Genomic DNA, 19,385 nt, shown 5'->3' on the forward strand with positions numbered 1-19,385 from the left:
AGACTGCAACAGTAGATATAGACATGCATGCATCTGTACATATCCACACAATGTTGTACTATTCAAGTCTCAAATGGGAAAGAAATTCTGCTATTTGATACAATACGGAAGAACTTGGAGACATTATTCTAAGTGAAATAAGGCTATCACAGAAATATATATACTGTAGTGGGAGAAAATGAAATAAAATAATACTAAGCAGAATGAGAGAACCTATAGTTTCAGGAAAGAATAATAGAAAGAAATTCAATACTCCTGCATGATAAAAAGTGTTGTGGAGATAGATTCTGCTGATGGTTGTATATACAAATTAATACCTTTAAACTGGTTTTGTTCATAAAGAGTTAAGTTGATAAATTTATCTTTTTATGTATATTATAATATAATTTTTAAATATTTAATATTCAATTCAAAGACATATGAAACAAAGCCAACCAATGTGACCAGTAACTAAAAATTTACTCCGGTGATGACTATTCTTGGTTATTAACTTGACTATATCTGAAATTAACTAAAACCTCAAAATGTAGAGCACACCTATAAAGAATATTTTCTTAATTTGAAATAGAAAGATCTACTGAATATAAAATGTAGGAGGACACACAATTACTATAGATTTGGGGCACGAAGACTTGCCTTAATCCAGGTCCTAGACTTCGAAAGCAAAAAACACTTCTACTCTAGGACACGCCTTCTTCTGGATGTCACAGAATAAAAGGTTTTCTTTTTGGTTTTTGCTTTCTCTTGCGTTGATAGCAAGTCTATTGTTTCACTGGCATTAGAGACTACTTCTTTGAGATTTTAACATACTGAAGACTGAGTTATCCAGCCTCAAAGACTGAGCAACTACTGGATTCTTGGACTTTCCATTCATAGCCAGGACTTATCCATTCCAATGTTGGATTACCTGGACCACAGCCTGTAAGCCATCCTAATCAACCCTCTTTCTCTATATAGGGCGAATCATTCTATGAGTTCTGTTACCCTAGAGAGCCCTGACTAATACATCTCACACCTTTGTCTCTCCTGATCTTTTCCTCTGTTTCTCTCTGTCTCTCTCTGCCTCTCTGTTTCTGTTTTTCTGTCTCTGTCTCTCCACGTGTGTGTGTGTGTGTGTGTGTGTGTGTATGTGTGTGTGTGTGTGTGTGTGTAATTAGCTCTACCAATTGTCTCATTTTCACCTCTTTTCCCTTTATACAAAATACTTGTCCTGTGGAAACAGTAAGTTTTGCATATAAAGATAGGGGGTTTTTGGAGGGGAAACCAGGAAAGGGGATAAAATTTTAAATGTAAGGAAAAAAAAGAAAATATTTTCAGGAATTCAACCCTCCTTTGTGCAACATAAGCAATGTCAAGCCAACCTTTCAGGAGAGTGGGAGTTTATTGATAAATCCCCAAAGCATTCCCCAAGGCTTAGCCAATCAGAAGCAGAGTACCTCTGTGTGGGATGAAAGGTAAGGCACAAAATAGAAGGTGCTGTTAAATTATTCCTTATCACTAAGGCAACTTTAGGAATCCGCATAGAAGTACGCTGCAATAAGGGCCTTCCATATGCTTCATGGTCCCCAGATCTACCTTCCAATAACTGAGCCTGTTGCTATGGAAGCACTACCACAGAGCACAGCTGAGACCTGATCAAAGAACACATCAGGTTCAATTTCTGGTCTCTCTGGTGAACTTGGAAGTTCTCTGGATTTGGACTAAAATTAAAGTATTGAACTAAGTTGTAACTTTCTCATTGCATAATAATTGAATTTTCATGATAATAAGCACAAAAGAAAGAACAGAAAAAAAGGACAAAAATGAATTTGTTACTTTTTTATTATTTTAAGTTTCTTCATTTTTTCCTATTACAAAAATAAAAGTCATTTCGAGATTATCCCTTGTGTTTTCTGTAAGGACATTACACTAAACTGAACATCAATGCACAGACATAATGGCTTGCTACCCAGAAAACCAAAAGCTTACCTGTAACAAGTATGATAGCACATTTATCTTCTCTGACACAGAATGTGTGGGCACCTTCAAATCTCAACAGATTACACAGAAATGATATTCTCATATTCTACTGAAGAATGCAAAGCACACATTTTCAGTTCAGCTGTAGAAACAAAAAGACTCACAGAAAAGGGGTTGACTCTTTAGTAAAGTAATCTATTTTTACAAGTCTAAGGTATTTGTCACAGATATGCTTACAGATTGTCTGCAATGAAGAAGTATCTGGTGTAGGCGGTCTGAAGAACAGAATGCAAATTAATGTCTACAAGTCAATAACCACTGAATCCACCTCAAAATGCATTAAATCATTTGTTGAGTACAGGTAAGAATTTTCATATAGATTGCTGTGTGTCTATCCTGCTTCTGATCTTCTTCTGATCTCCTGGGATGATCAGGTTTCTTGCTTTTATGATGACTTCACAGAAGAGTAACAGAATCACCTCTAAGACTGGCTGCTTCTCATGTGAGTAAACATTTCTGAGACTTGAACAAATAAATGTTTCCATTCTGATGTTGATTTGTGTAGATTATGGGGCTATTTGGGTAAAAGATACAATGCCAGGGCCAGGAAGCAGGAATGGATGGGTTGGGGAGCAGGGCAAGGGGAGGGTATAGGGGGTTTTGGGGATAGCATTTGAAATGTAAATGAAGAAAATATTTAATAAAAAATGTTCGAAAGAAAGAAAGAAAGAAAGAAAGAAAGAAAGAAAAGAAAAGAAAAGAAAAGAAAAGAAAAGAAAAGAAAAGAAAAGAAAAGAAAAGAAAAGAAAAGAAAAGAAAAGAAAGCAAGCAGGCTGAGCACACAATTGGAAGCAAGTTAGTAAGCAGCACTGTCCAATGGTCTTTGCATCAGCTCCTGCCTCCAGGTTTCTGCCCTGCCTGGGTTCTTACCCTCACTGCTTTTGATGATTAACTGTTATGTGTAACTGTGACTGAAATAAACTCTTCACTCCCAAATATTTAGAAAAAAATTGAGATTGTAATATAATTACATCATTTCCCTCTTAAATTTCTTTCCTTCAAATCTTCCCATGTATGTATCCCCCACCCCTTTCAAATTTATGGCTTCTTTTTCTTTAATTCTCTGTCTTTCTGTCTCTCTCTCACTCTCTCTCTCTGCCTCTCTCTCTCTATATATATATATATATATATATATATATATATATATATATATTCATATATACTCATATATATATATATGAAATACATACACACATATATGTATGTGTGTGATATGTGCATATATACTATATAGTCATAAACCCCTGTAGTTCTCTGTTTAGAATAAAGGCCTCTTAGATTTCTCCTTCCATGTTAGCATTTCTATTGGCTTCATTCTTTGTTGAGACCATGTTTAGGTATACCCTAACATGAAGGGAGACTCCATGGACATAGACAGAGCCCCTGATACTTCTAGAATACAGAATCTCACAGGAAACTCTATATCTCTGGCTAATTTTAAATTAGTGATAATGTTACAAACATTATATATTGATTATGTAGTTACAAAATGATGCTTCATATGAGAAAAACAACAACATTTTAGGGGGTGCTCACTCAAAGTTTGCATTGAACTTTTAATCCACACTGCCTCAGAATTTTACTGACCATAGTTGGAGATGGGGCCTGGAAAATGTAAATAAGGCACCATGGGTCCTCTAGGATGGAACTAATACAATCTAACTAGTGATCATCAATGAATATTTTAGAACACAGACAGTACTGTACTGAGTAAAATCCTTGTGAAGACAAATCAGGAAGGTGACCTCAGAGGAAATTAACCTTAGCATCACTTTGATGTTGAATTTCCATCCTCCATGATCATTAAAAAAATAACTTTCTGTTATTTAAGCAGACAACCCTATAGTCTTTCATCATAGTGGGCATATGAAACTAATATAAGCATAACTTTGAGGGTGTAATGTACCTTATAACAATGATTCTCTAGCTATCTTCTGTTATGAGTCTCTTTTGAACATTTATAATCCACTGCAAATCAGTTCTTCTAGAAGTAAAATATTACGTTTTTTCTGTGTCACAGCAATATCAACTTGTTATAAAATTTCTAAGACTTCTCTATGTTGACACAAGTCAGTAAATAACACATGGACTTTTGGGTACAAAGGCCACTCTTAAAACATTCACCCATTTTTGATACTGCAAAATACTGGATAATTTATAAACAAAAGAAATTAAGTTTCACAGCTATAGAGCTTAAGTGGCCCACCTCTGGTAACAGCTTCCCTGTATTTGCATTCAATTTGAAAGGGCTACAGAGCAAAAGTGTCTGTGCTGTTCTCAGGTGGGCACTCATCCCACAACTTTACTAGGTAACAATTCGATAAGGGCTTTTTTTTCAATCTGCACATAAGGACAGAAACTTCATGGCTTAAGGCTTTCATAAAGTACTGATCTCAATACTGTTGTGCTGGCGAGCCACTGGTGAGGATACATTCAAATCATAGCACGACCCTAGGATTTATATTGTCCATCCTCCTCAATATATAAATAGTGAAACTGAGCCAAGAGATGTTCAACATCTGACTGGGTATCATAAAGCTTGTCCAAAATTTTTATACCCACCATGTTTCTAGTCAGTCTTAAACAAATCACCAAATGTTTAATACACTTCCCTTTTTAGTTGTTTTAATAACAGCCTGTTTTTCTCATCTGTCCCCTTAGATGTGAATGCCCCTCTTGTCATCACTAAATGCTTAGGAAAACCTGAGTCATTTAATTATCTAGTTTCAGAAACATTACCTCTTGTCTCAATAAATTCCATCTGCCACCTGTGAGAGACTCTTGCCTTCTGTACAGTCATCTTGTATTCGTGTACTTGAAATGCATCTTATTATCAATTCTCTCATGCAATCTTCCCTTCATTTTCTTTGATTTGCTGTAGCTTTTGTAGACCGCAAATTTATTCTGTAATCTTCCAGCCTCTTCTGTCCTGGGTGTTTTGTATCTCGCACATGCCTCTTCCTCATCCTTGATTACTCCCTCTCTGCTCCATCATTTGCATGGCTTCCTGAAAATCTGTATTGCATTTACCATCCCCTGTTTTACATAGCCCACAAGCATATGTTAATTTTGTTTCAAATTCTGGCCATTTTCCCTGAATTCTTCCCTGCTATTACCATGTTTTATTTTTTCTCTCTTCAACAAGGGATTAATTGCACAGGTAGCTTTGTGTGTGTGTGTGTGTGTGTGTGTGTGTGTGTGTGTGTGTGAAAAGAGAGAGAGAGAGAGAGAGAGAGAGAGAGAGAGAGAGAGAGAGAGAGTGGTATTTTGAGGCAGGGTCTTTCTANAGAGAGAGAGAGAGAGAGAGAGTGGTATTTTGAGGCAGGGTCTTTCTATGTAGACCTGACTGTTCTGGAACTCTATTTAGACCATGCTGACCTCAAACTTAGAGAAATACACCTGCCTTAGATTATCAAATGCTGGAATTAAAGACATCAGTCACCAACTAGTATTTTCTTAGATGTAATTCCTTAAAGCTTAACAATAAAAATAAATTTAATTTATTTAAAATAAAAATCAAAATTTGTAAGTCCAAATTTATCATCATTTCTCAATTATAAGTAATAAATGTGGTATGTATTTTTTCTAGTACCTTGTAGCTGACAAAATTACATAGTGTTAGGATAATCATCTAATTTCTAGTAGTCTCATTTGTTTTTAATATAAAATGATTGAATTAAATATTTCACAAGTCTCCTATTACTAACATTCTAAAATTCTAATAATTTTCATATATCTCTAAGAGAGGCTAACTAATCATTCATGCTTCGTGAATATTCTACTGTTTCTTTTAGAAGGTTCAAACTTTAAATCAAGGATATGTTCATGCCTTAGGCAGCCATGCATTATTATTACAAATAACTTTATTATAATTCACCATAGAGTTATGCCTTGTGTTGAGTATTTAGCCCTTAAATAATGCTATAGTTATTGGGAGAACTGGATGTCCCTCAAGATTCATGTGTAGAAAGAAGGTTGGTTTCCTTCCACTGGAGCTGCTGGGAGGTAGGGAAAGTAGAGCTTAGATTCAGCTAATGAAAAGAAGTCTTATCATTTACAACTGTACCCTTAAAGGGGATCTTATATCCCTAAAACCTTTTTGTTTTTTATGGGTCTAGAAATGAGCAGCCTGATTTACTATGCACTGCGTCCACATTACACTACACCTCTAAATGCCTGTGGACTGAACTCTCCTGAAGCCAGCCTCTGAAATAATCCTTTTTCTTCTTAAGTCAGTGATCTTAGGTATTCCATGGAAGTAATACAAAACAAACATTACTAGCAATAAGAATTACCTAACTTCAACATTTCTTCAATAAATAGCCTTTGCTGAAAGTGAACATGAAACTTAGTACATAATATGCATTAGGTTAAGTCATGAGAAATTGCCTTATTATTTTAGCTAAAAAACAATGACCCAATGATCAACTATTGCCAACACCATATTTCTACCTGAATTTTATTTACTTAAAGTTAATTGGATGTGTAAGATTAGACCTTGTGCTGGCAAACAAATATGCTGTTTTATTTAATTGTGAAATCATCTAAAGAATTAAATATTGTTATTTATATTCTGTAAATAAAAGGAATGAAGTTAAAAGATTGTATAACTTGCCGATATCGTGTGGTTAACCATATGTACAAATACAACTTGCAGTCGGGTGATTCTGAATACATAGATTTTGCCTCTTTCTTGAATTATATGGAACAGTACCTCAGCACAGATCAGTGAATTACATTTCTGAAAACAAGGTTTTAAACTTGCATTATTTATCATACACATATAAGAATACATATATGAAAATAAGAGATTAATATTGTATATACTAGTGTGGGTGGTTGACAATGAAGCTGTTTTTAAGAAAGTTGTTGAAGCATAAAATTATAATCTTATTCCAGTTAGAGACTAAGTAAAGTCTATAACTGTATCTTCCTGGTAATAAAAGAAAATAGCCACAAACACTACATATCTGTGTGTACAAAAACTGATATTTGGACTGGTACATAAAGTATTTGGGAAGTAAGAGCTGTTTTACAACTCAGAGGATGAAAGGAGGTAAAAGCATGGAAGTCTACTATTTCTACATTTTCATCCTCTAAATTGCTTTCATCTTTTCTAATGATTCCATTATTGCATATAAGAGGAAATATAAGAAACATTCTCTTATGCCTTTATTTTCATGTTGAACTATCTTTCCTATTAGAAATATCTCCTGATAATTTTCCTAAGTCCCTTGTGTAATAAAATGTACAATTCCTAATACTGACCACAACTTAGGAACTTGTCCTTGTTTTGTGTTTCACCCAATTGTCACACATTTTACATACGTTGTATCTCTCATTACTGCTGCTCTGAGGGCAGTTTCCATTCAATAAACAATAGTAAGACACAGACCTCCCTGTGACTTACATAAGGCAGATTCAAGAGGACAATGGGAATCAAACATGATTCTCACCTCTACTACAAGTTAACATAAATAAAATGTAACTAGAGCACTGTATGTCTTTAGTAGCTCTATTCATTTTAAGTTTTTGTGATCTTTGCGTATAAGGTACACATATATGCTATTCATAGTATTAACAAAACCCACTGGCATGTTGCACAGGTAGTACAAAGAAGGCTCTCATGGTTCCCTTAAAAATTGTTCACAACCCTTCACCTAAAAATGTTGTCTATTATCATCCAAAATAAAATTACACCAACCAAAGGTGATAACTGTTCATAAGGTGCTTTGCACAGAATGAAAAAGGCCTTGGATAACAATGAGTTTGCACTGATGTATGCAAAGTCTAACTCCAGGATAATACTCTCAAAGAAACAGCTAATCACAGAGTGATACAGTTCCCTGGAAACAGGTGGGGGACCCAAAGGCAAGTAATGATTGAGAAAGTACTCCTCAGGAACACTTTCCAGAAAAGTGTGAGAAGCACAGTTAGCACGAGGGGCTTCAGATAAACCTGAGGAGTAACTAGCTTCAGGCTTTTCCAAGAACAAGATAGGAAGGCTAAGATTTGCATTGTTCATCTGGAAAAATGCAGATCCCATGATTCTCTGGGAGAGTGGACAAAAACAATTTCTAAGAGAAGCGAGGGAGTGCAGCTATTAGAGACAGCCCTAGGTGTAGAGCTGGGGATGAGTATACTTAAGTCTGGATTAGGTGCCCAAACATTTCCTGTCAGAGGTTAGCCAAGGTGAAGGTGTGGACTGGAGACCTGCAGAAACCAGAAGAAGCCGAGATTGACTACTTTTCTTCCCTAGGTAAGAAATTATCAAGACAAGGGTAGTGAAAGAGTGGAGAATTCTGTAAAGAATTTGGAGGACTCTAAAACAAACCACTGCCTTTTTTTATTAACCAAAAAGTGTAAGCATAAAGCTGTATTCTGTCTTTGATCGGGTTAATATTTCCCTATTAGAAAATCAAGCCTATGAGGAAGAATTAAATGGTTGCTCTAACTGCATATAAGTTCAGTGGATTCTCTTTAGGTTTGGTGAATTTAGTTGTGTGATTATTTTTAATGGAAACATTTTTGTAATTATTTTTATAATAAGTCATGTATATGTATATGTACATACACATATATGCCTGTGAATATTAAGGAATGGAATCAGTTAGATACCATCCACCTGCTTGGAGATATTGACTTTTTAAACATAAGGAAATGCATTTGCATCCCTTCTGTGTTTTTATACAGCGGTCCTGAATTTGCTGAATCCTCAGAGAACCACTGTATGTATGTTCCCAAGCATCTTAAAGTTCCCCTCCCCCCAAAGTATTCCACAGCACACCAGAATGCTCCAGAGAACTTCACAGCTCCTCTGCTCCACAGACCATACTTCAGAATCATCACTGTGCCCTTAGAAGTCCATTTCTAGACATATCCTCAGTGCTCTCAGGCTCTTTGCTGTTAAAATTGAGGTCAGTTTTGAAAAGATTCTTGACACTAATTACTGTGCCATTCCAGAAGGTTAGCTCTCTGGAGTGCAGCCTGAAGCTGCTGGGAGGTCACATATTTGAATATCCACTTACTTTGACACCAGGATACTCCTTGTTCCTTTTAGAACACTAGGAAGAAAGTGACCTGCCATTCATTTCACAAATCTGCATTAATTCCTCCCACTTAGTATGTCCCAATTGCTGCCCAGGTATGTGGTCTGCCAATTTACAGCTGTGTTAAGAGCTTATTCAAGTGCTTGATTATACAGCTTTGGAAATGGAAATTTAGTGAGCCCTCAGAGCTGGAGGAGCGGAATCTCCTTCCACTTACTGCAGATCAATAGCCCATCTGAAACCAAAAGCAGACAGGTTTCAGTCGGAAGAAAGGCCAATTCAAGATGTAGCTACTTCTGTGCAATCTGCCTCTTTGTTTAGATTTCTCCAGATTTCTGTGGCATGTGTGGGTATCTGCCTGGTATTGCTATTCTGACACACCTTCTAGGACTGGGATAGAGGATAACCTGTGAGGACAAAGAGAAAGGAAATATGCCCAGAACACTTCACAGGAGCAATTTCCAGAAATCTATTAGTTACAGATAGGAACTGGAGGATGAAATGGATTGCCTACTTATGAATATCTGCATAGAACAAACAAGCGAGCACAGAATCCCAAAAACAAGCACTGTGCTGTTTGCCAAAAGCACCCCATGTCCCATTGAAAAGGCTCTGAACTTTGATGTATGGTACAATCTCCCTTTGAAGTAGGTTGGGTTCCCAATGATATTTTCGTGGTTTTTATTGGGAATAAGAAAAGTGTTTGTGCTGTGAAGTCATGTCAGTACAATAGTTTTAAATTCTTAAGACAGGTTCTTTGCCTGCTTGCTCTCATCTAGCTAGCAAGTCTATTTCTTCACTGGCATTAGAGCCTACTTCTTTGGGATGCAAGCATATACAAAGATCAGACTCATCTGGAACAGCCTTGTGGACTGAACAACTACTGGATTCTTGGAATTTTTGTTCACAGCAAGCCATTGTTGGATAGCTGGACTGCACCTTGTCAGCAAGTCAAGTAGCAAGGATTCAGGAGAGCTTGACACCTTCACAGTAATGGCAGAGAAGCGGCCTCTGGCACTTCTGGGGCCTACAATGTATGGCAAGCTGCCTCGCCTGGAGTCAGACCCAAGGCTGGGACATGACCTGCCCCTTTCTGCTGGCAACCAGGACTCCTGCAATTACAAAGGTGCATACTTCTTCTGCCCCATAGGAGGTAATTTCAAGGCAGGATCTGAACAGTTGGCACCCTGAACCCCATAACCATCCTTGTACCCCACTGATATGGAAGGATCCCCACTCTGAGGTGACAACCTACTGACAAACTGCCTGCTCTACTGCCCTCTCACAGAAGGCTCTGAAAAGATACAAGACTCCAATTAACTGCTTCCCTTCAGTCCCAGGATCATTAGTATCCAGGTCCACCTCTGGTCGCGCCCAAGCCTGTCTACCGGCAGCACTTTGTGTTACAGACTCTCTACTTGTCTTGGAGATGGGGGAACAATGAGACCATGGGATGTTGACTGGACCCTGGTGAGTGGGCCCCTGCTGCCTACTGCTGACCCACCCTGTTCTCTAGCTACAACTCCTGGAAAGGGCAAGTCCCTGGATGGGACGTTTTTGCATAGGCTACCATCTGGGGAACCTGGCAAGGACTCTTCCCTGACTTTTTCCCCATGCCAGGCATTCTTGGAGAAGTATCGAACTATCCAAAGCACAGTTTTCCAGGCTTCCAAGTTCACCAGTCCTTATTCTGGGGATCCCAAGCAAGCAATGTCTGAGGCTCCCTCCAGTCTTTGTCCAGCCCCTAGGACCACCTTGCCAGGATGCAGTGACAGCCCCACTATCTATTGCCCCCACCTCCACAGGCCTTGTCTTGCCCTTCATCTTGTCATCACCCAGAAAAGCTATGTTTCTTTGCTCCCATTGCCACCTCTAGGAGCCCAGAAGGGGTCTGCATACCAAGCTGGGTTGCTGGGAAGCCCCTACCTGAGGCAACAGTCACTCCAGACTCACTACATGCCTCCTCTTAGGATAGACAGTTATCCTTATTCCTCTGCACCCCCTCCCACCACCCTCACCAGGGCTCAAGCTGGAGCCCACTCATGCCCCAAGGTGCCCACTGCACTTTTTCCCCAAACTCTGGGTTTTCCTAATGCCAGGGACGACCTCTCTCTCTATGGGGTCTCCCCAGGACTTGGGGGAACACCACCTTCCCATTCCCAGAACAGTGTACAGCCTGTGCCACAGCCTTGTGCCTTCCAGCTAACATGCAAGCCTTTGCCAGCTAGCCAACCATGCTCTGAGCCCATGAGACCTGCAGAGAAGCCAACACCAGAAACTCAAGAGATGTGGTTGCCCACCTGCAGGAAAAAGCAACTCCAACCCAGGCTCAATGAGTGTCCTGGGGTACCTGTTGTTATCTTAGACAGTTCAGTTCCCCACACCACACCAGCACTGCACCCCTGTGCTAAGGAGCCCCCATCTCTTCCACAGAAGGATACTAGGCAAGGTCTCCCAGCTCTCCACCAATGCCTGTGATTGACAACGTTTTTGTTTTTGTTTTTGTTTTTGTTTTTGTTTGTTTGTTTCGGTCTGGTCCCCTACCGTGACTACCAGGATGTACAGATAACAGAGCATATGGCTGAGCAGGACTCAGTTCCAAGCACCAGAAAGAGCCAAGAGAAAGATTACAAGGGGAACTTACCTGCTCAGGATGGGGCCTCCAGGTCTCACTGCTCTGTTCATGACTTGAGTGTGAAGAAGTCGATGGCAGAGGGTGTCCTTGTCAAGGTTCCTAGACCTGAGGTACATGAAAAGCCCATTGAAGCTGTGGATGGGCCATGTATAGAAAACACAGTGTCAGATGTGACTGGCCTAAAAAAGATGGTCATCGAAATCCCTGAAGTAACTGCAGAAGCCACACCAAGGACCAACTTCCATAGCTCAAGGGTTTTCGTGTTCTGAAAATTCAAGATTTGCCATCCTGTGCGCTAACCTGAAGTTATTGTCCCATCTCCCCCTACCTTGGCTCCTATCCCTGTCCCTGGCCCTGCACAGCCTGCACCCAACCCCTGCCTGTGCCCATGGGACTGCAGATTCTCACTCAGCCTTTGCCAGTGACATGCTTCAACCTGGTCCTGTCTAGCCCACCAGCCATAGCTGTGGCCTTCCCAGCCCAAGCCTCTGTTCTACCTCCATTATCAGCTCCTGCTCCTGCTCCTGCTCCTGCTCCTGCTCCTGCTCCTGCTCCTGCTCCTGCTCCTGCTCCTGCTCCTGCTCCTGCCTCCCAGCTCCTGCTCCTGCTCCTGCTCCTGCTCCTGCTCCTGCTCCTGCTCCTGCTCCTGCTCCTGCTCCTGCTCCTGCTCCTGCTCCTGCTCCTACTCGAGCCTCAGGCCTTTCTCTACCCTCTGCTCAAGTTCCCACTGCAGCCCCAGTGGACTCCCCAGAACAGCACTTTACAGAGCTGCACAGATCCATCTACGATGCCATCTCAGGCTCTGTAACCCATTCTCCATCTGAGAAACAGTGGGAGTGGCTTGAGACAACTGGGCCATGGAGTCAGGCTGTGTGGCAGGACTGCCAGGGTGTTCAGGGGCTACTAGGCAAACTGCTGTCCCAGATGCAGAAGTTTGTGTGCACACAACAGTGCTCCTTCCCTCATATAGTACGGGCTAGTGCCATCTTTGTGCTCATCCATCTGGTGAAGGAGCGTCTGGCTTCTGTGAACCATGTGCTCCAAGACCACCGTGTGGAACTATGGCCCACCACTCTGTCAGAGGAGCATGCGCTGTGTGAACATGCCCCACAGGGCTGCATGTCACACATGCTGAAGATGCTGGCACTGCATCAGCTGCCTGCCATCTACCCTGACCTGAGGGCCTACAATGGCATGACTGTGTCAGCCGACAGCTGCATGACTTTGACACTGAGGGTAGAACTTTATCCCCATCAGAACTCACAGTGACCAGAGATAAGCCAGAAAGCCAAACCCTGGCTGGGAAGTTGTCAGCCCCCAATGTCTAGAAGCCAGGGAGGAAGCCATCAACACCTGGCCCCGAGAAAGCAGAGACAACCACTGGAGAAGGGTCTTGTATTCCCTCACCTAGGTCCAGTGCCAGCACCAGCCTAGCAGGACCCACCCTGAGTGCCTGCTTCCGCAAACCTGTTAGAAACTTCCTGGCTCAATAGTGTGGCACTGCCTATTTGTAGCCACAAGACCTCTGGAGCAACTCGGCCTTTGCCTCATCCCCAGCGCTTGGGCAGCCAGACCCATCATCCGTAGCATTGTTACCAGTGCTGTGGGGACAGCCAACCATCTGGGACCACTGTGTACCTGTCCTGACATCCAGCTGCCCAGGTCTAGGAGTAGATATGAGGTTGGGCCCATCTAACTGGGCAGAGAGTTCCTGAACTTTTTTCTTGAGGATCTTTGTTAGAAGAGATTTCTTCCCTTGAGGAAAACCTGTGGGCATTGGAGCCAACCCCACCTTGCCTTGAATCCTGAATGTTGTGTCTTGGGCAAACACTTCGCCTCTTATGAGCTCCTTGTTCCCCATTTGTAGAATAAGAAAATACAGCCTACCTCACAAGGGTTGTTGTGGAGATGATGCCTGAAATACAACTACCATGTTTAAAAAAAAAATCTTAAGACAACTTTTTTATCATCAATTTAGCCATGCAATTATAGATTTTATAAAACTTTGCAAAAATTATAATTCATGCCTTTCTGAAATTTTTGCCCAATGCTATGTTATTGTTTAAAGAGGCTGAGACATCACTCAAATGGTTTTCCTGACCATTTCACACAGCAATTCATAGGCACATTGCTGAATCTCTCTTGGAATTAACTCAAGATAACGACACTACTGGCAAGACAGTAGTGTCTAACATCCATGCGGAATAAGACCTAACTTACAAGTCAAAATAATAAATCATACTTTCCACAAAGGTAAACCTTGAAACCATGGCCAAACCTTTCTTTCAAGTTCTTCACAATCCAATAGTTTCCTGGGCCTGTGCTTGTGAGACAGTGGGTCCCTTGTAAGATGATTTGGCATGGATCCCCTGTCAGATGTATTGGCATGGTTACCGTATAAGGTATGTGGTAGAGGTTGTGCTGTGAAGTGGGATAGAATGGCTGTTCTGTGAGGTGGGTTGGAGTAGTTATCTTCTGAGGTGAGGTGGTATGGTAGGTCGGAGTGTTTGAACTGTGGTGTGGGTTGGAGTCTTTTATTAATACCATGTGATAAGACTAAGACTACTACCACAATTTTTGAGAAAAAAAATTAAGCAAGCTTTGTTAAATACTGGTTAGGACAATGGACATTGGCCAGATTCATATCTGGGATTGCCAGAACTTGGAGCCAAATTGTGGTAGTCAGAGGCCTATAAAGACAAAACCCACAATGCTTTTACACTGTTCTCCAATCAGGGACAAACATACATTCTGATGTACTTCCTGTCTACGTACTCCCACCTACATGTGATCAAGAACATTGTGATCATTTGAAGCAACGAACCTTGTGTACAAGAACCAAATCACACAGCTTATTTTCTCACATAAACAACTGTCTCCATCACTCCAGGAAGTTATTCTTGGGCAAGTGGGGCTTACAGGTTTATCTATTCTTAAACAAGTAGGGGTTACAGTTTAAAGACATATTTGTTTTATATCTCGTCAGCAGATTAATTTAAATTTAAAATATAACTTTAACCAGAACAGTTAACCTGCACAGATTTCTGTAAGCAAGGGTTTTGAGTTACTCTGGGCATAAATTGGTGAGACTAGTGGACATAGGAAGGACTATCAGGGATAAGTGGAGGGCAGGAATTAACTGAGAGATTGGGGTTTTCTAAGAAAGTAATTTGAAAAAGCTGAACAATAGGAGACAGTGGAAAGACTCTTGTATGAAAGAAGATCCTTGACCTGGTGTAATGAGAGGGAGGGTGACCAAAGGGGAGCTTACAAGCCATGGGACAGTAGGGGTACTACCACTAACATCAGTAAAGTTGCATCCTCTTGCTGATATATCTAGGTTTGGAAAGAGAGATAACACGGGTGAAGGTGGGACCTCTCATTTTTCTTGAAATTCTTAGAATCATTCCCCAATTTTCAGTAGTATATAGGATAAAGGTTTGGTCAAGATCAGGGATAGCTAGGGCAAAGGTCTGTTGAAGTGTATCTTAGAAGTGAAACAATCAGCCGGGCATGGTGGCGCACACCTTAAATCCCAGCACTCAGGAGGCAGAGGCAGGCAGATTTCTGAGTTCAAGGCCAGCCTGGTCTACAAAGTGAGCTCCAGAACAGCCATGACTATACAGAGAAACCCTGTCTCAGAAAAAAAAAAGTGAGACAATCAGGCATGATAAACTTAATAGGCTCTAGAGGTTCAGTTAGGGGGGATGTTAGGTACTTCATAGAGGAGGTGAACAAGAATAGAAAAGTTAGGAATAAAAAAAGGTTCTAAGGTGTTATGCAGGCCAAAGAAGAAGAAAATCTCTTCCTTGGTTCTTGGAGGTATGAGTGACTGCAGGTACTGTTTGTGATCAAGAGTTCATGATTATTCAGGGATAGCAGAAAAATCTAAGTACTTGATCTGAGAGACAGAAATTTTAATTTTGGAAGGGAAGACTTTGGATCTTTTGTATCCTAAAAACTTGAGAAGCTGCACAGTGTATTATGCCAGCAAAAGTAAAAAGCTTCAGAGTAGGACATCTAACGCTGTATTTAGTTGCTGGAGGACACATCTAGGGAGAAGAGGTCAGTGGCTAGAGCCTGGACACACACAAAAAGGAGCTGTCTCACAATCTCCAAAGCAGGACAGTCCAAGTAAGTTGTACCCATGTTAGGATTCCACCAGGTAAAAAGATCCTGTGAATCTGAGTATGCAGTATCCTTAAGGACTAGAAGCAAGGCACAAGAGGTAGAAGAGGGAATCGGAGAGAATAGAGTATAAGCATTAGGGGCTACCAGGTTAATAGGAATGACAGCTGTATTAATAACCCCGAGGTCCTGGACTATGTGATAAGAACAATAAGGCTTTAGTATTGGCAGGACAGGGATATTATATAGTAAATGAGTGCACTTGAGAATACCTTTATCAAGAAAGCTCCATATGATAGATTTTAAGCCTTATCTATGTTTTAGAGGAATATGGTATTGAGAACAATAGGGAAAGAAGGTTAAATCTCAGAGTAGCAGTTTATTGAAGGAGAGGAAAAAATGTTGTGAGGCAACTGAGTGAGATCAAGTGCCCCACATTTTTGGCTTAACAAAGGAGTCTAATAGGGGTAGGGGGTATCACTAATGCCAGTATGGAGGCTAGGAGAAGAGGAAAAGTTCCAGAGGGGTTGGTTGAAAAAAAAGAAAAAGTATAAATTATTGTTTATTAAACTTTATATGCCCCAGTACAGGGGAATGCCAGGGCCAAGGGGTGGGGGTGGGTGGGTGGGGGACTGGTGGGGGGGAGTGTATTGGGGACTTTTTGGATAGCATTGGAAATGTAATTGAGGAAAATACCTAATTTTTTAAAAAAAAAATTATTGAAGACCCAGAAATGAGCCCACACATCTACAACAGTCCCTTGATCTTTGACAAAGGAGATAAAACAATCCAGTGGGATAAAAAGACAGTATTTTCAACAAATGGTGCTGGTTCAACTGGCAGTCAACATGTAGAAGAATGCAAATTGATCCATTCTTATCTCCCTGTACAAAGATCAAGCCCAAGTGGATCAAGGACCTCCATACACTGAATCTAATAGAAGAGAAAGTGGGGAAAAGCCTTGAGCACATGGGCACAGGGGAAAAGTTCCTGAAAAGAACACCAATGGTTTATGCCCTAAGATCAAGAATTGACAAATGGGACCTCATAAAATTTTGAAGCTTCTGTAAGGCAAGGGACACTCTCAATAGGACAAAATATCAAGCAGCACACTGGGAAAAGATCTTTACCAATCCTACATCTGATGGAGGGCTAAAATCCAATATATATAAAGAACTCAAGAAGTTAGACTCCAGACAACCAAATAACCCTATTAAAAAATGGAGCTAAAGGGATCTGCAACCCTATAGTTGGAACAACATGATGAACTAACCAGTACCCCGGAGCTCTTGTCTCTAGCTGCATATGTATCAAAAGATGGCCTAGTCGGCCATCACTGGAAAGAGAGGCCCATTGGACTTGCAAACTTTATATGCTCCAATATAGGGGAATGCCAGGGCCAAAAGAATGGGAATGGGTGGGTAGGGAAGTGGGGGGGTATGGGGGACTTTAGGGATAGCATTGGAAATGTAATTGAGGAAAATATGTAAAAAAAAAAAGAAAAAAGAAAAAAGAAAAAAAATGGGGAACAGAGCTAAGCAGAAAATTCTCAACTAAAGAAACTCGAAGGGTTGAAAAGTCCTAAAGAAATGTTCAACATCCTTAGTCATCAGGGAAATGCAAATCAAAACCACCCTGAGATTCCACCTCTCACCAGTCAGAATGGCTAAGATGAAAAACTCAGGTGACAGCAGATGCTAGTGAGGGTGTGGAGAAACAGGAACATTCCTCCATTGCTGGTGGGTTTGCAAACTGATACAACCACTCTGGAAATAAGTCTGGTGGTTCATCAGAAAATTGGGCATAGTACTACCTGAGGACCCAGCTATACCACTCCTGGGCATATATCCAGAAAATGCTCCAACATTTAATAAGGACACATGCTCCACAATGTTCATCATAGCCATATTTCTAGTAGCCAGAAGCTGGAAACAACCCAGATGTCCCTCAACAGAGGAATGGATACAGAAAATATGGTACATTTACAGAATAAAATACTACTCAGCTATTAAAAACAATAACTTCATGAAATTTGCAGGCAAATGGATTGAACTTGAAAATATCATCCTGAGTAAGGTAACTTAGTCACAAAAGAACAAACACTGTATGTACTCACTGGTAAGTGTATATTATCCCCAAAGTTCAGCATACCCAAGATTCAATTCACAGACCATATGAACCCTAAGAAGAAGGAAGATGAAAATGTGGGTGCTTCAGTGTTTTCCAGAAGGCTAAACAAAATACTCAGAGGAGGAAATATGGAGACAAAGTGTGGGACAGAGACTGAAGTAAAGGCCATCCAGAGACTGCCCTACCTGGGCATCCATACCATATACAGCCATCAAACCAGGATGTTATTGTGGATGCTGGGAAGTGGTTGCTGATAGAAACCTGACATGGCTGTCACCTGAGAGGCTCTGCCAGAGCCTGAGAAAGACAGAGAGGGAAGCTTGCTGCAAACCAATGGACTGAGCTCAGTGGTCCCCAATGGAGAAGGGACCAAAGGAGTTGAGGGATTTTGCAGCCCCATGGAGGGAGCAACAGTTTCAACAGGCCAGATCCCCCGGAGCTCCCAGGGACTGGACCATTAACCAAAAAATACATATGGATCTGCCCATGACTATAGATGTGGCCATGTTACATATGTGGCAGAAAATGGCCTTCATAGACATCAATGGGAGGAAAGGACCTTAGGCCTAATTGTGTTCGATGTCCCAGTGTAGGGAAATGCCAGGGCAGGAGGACAGGAATGGGTGGGTGGGTGGGGGGAGCGCCTGCCTTAATAGAGGCAGGGGGAGGGAGGATGGGATTGGGTGTTTTCAAAGGGGAGACCTGGGAAGGGGAAAATATTTGAAATGTAAATAAAGAAAATATCCAATAAAAACCTTATTTATTTGCATTCCAAATGTTGCCCCACTTCCTGGTCCCCCCTTCCAGAGTTCTTCACCCCATCCATCCACCACCATTTCTGAAAGGAGAAAACTATAACTTAACCATGATATCTTTACCCAAAACTGGACATAGGCAACTATGTGTAATGAAGAAGGAGTGAGCTATCAGACGGCCCTAGAGAGAGCAGAGGAGTTGACCTGTAGCACTTGGATGGTAGGGCTGACTATCAATACCCATCACAAGGATCTATGTGAATTTATTAAAACTGACAGACATATCAACAACCTGGTCACCCTAGGTTCCTCCATGATGATCTTGATTTCCTTCGGGAAAGAGGATGCAGCACAGCATCAGTCTTTGGCTGCCAGGCCCAGAATATATTATAGACTTTTCTATAGAGAAGGAACTGGCTTATCTTATCTAACCAAATTCAAACAATCAACTCTGCAGTATCCTGCTTGTCCACAGTTCGGAAGGGTCATGGTGGCTGTGGAAGTGAAGGGCAGTCTTTTGTCCAGTGACTAGATTTGCCACATTTGAAGAATGCTGCAGTTGGAATTCTTCTGTGCCCCACCATCTTCTTTGGAAGAGATCTAAGGGCAGCTGCCAAGAGCTGTCACAGGAAGCTTTATATATCTTTACCTACTCCTCCCTTCCATTAA

The 19,385-nt window shown here is 41.0% G+C and overlaps 1 pseudogene; it reads left to right on the forward strand.

The window, feature by feature from the left end:
• The first annotated feature begins 10,061 nt into the window (after window positions 1-10,061).
• Window positions 10,062-13,290, forward strand: LOC110293336 (annotated as a pseudogene).
• Window positions 13,291-19,385: the final 6,095 nt, after the last annotated feature.

This window comes from Mus caroli, chromosome 4 (genome assembly GCF_900094665.2).
Source record: "Mus caroli chromosome 4, CAROLI_EIJ_v1.1, whole genome shotgun sequence".
Lineage (NCBI taxonomy): Eukaryota > Metazoa > Chordata > Mammalia > Rodentia > Muridae > Mus > Mus caroli.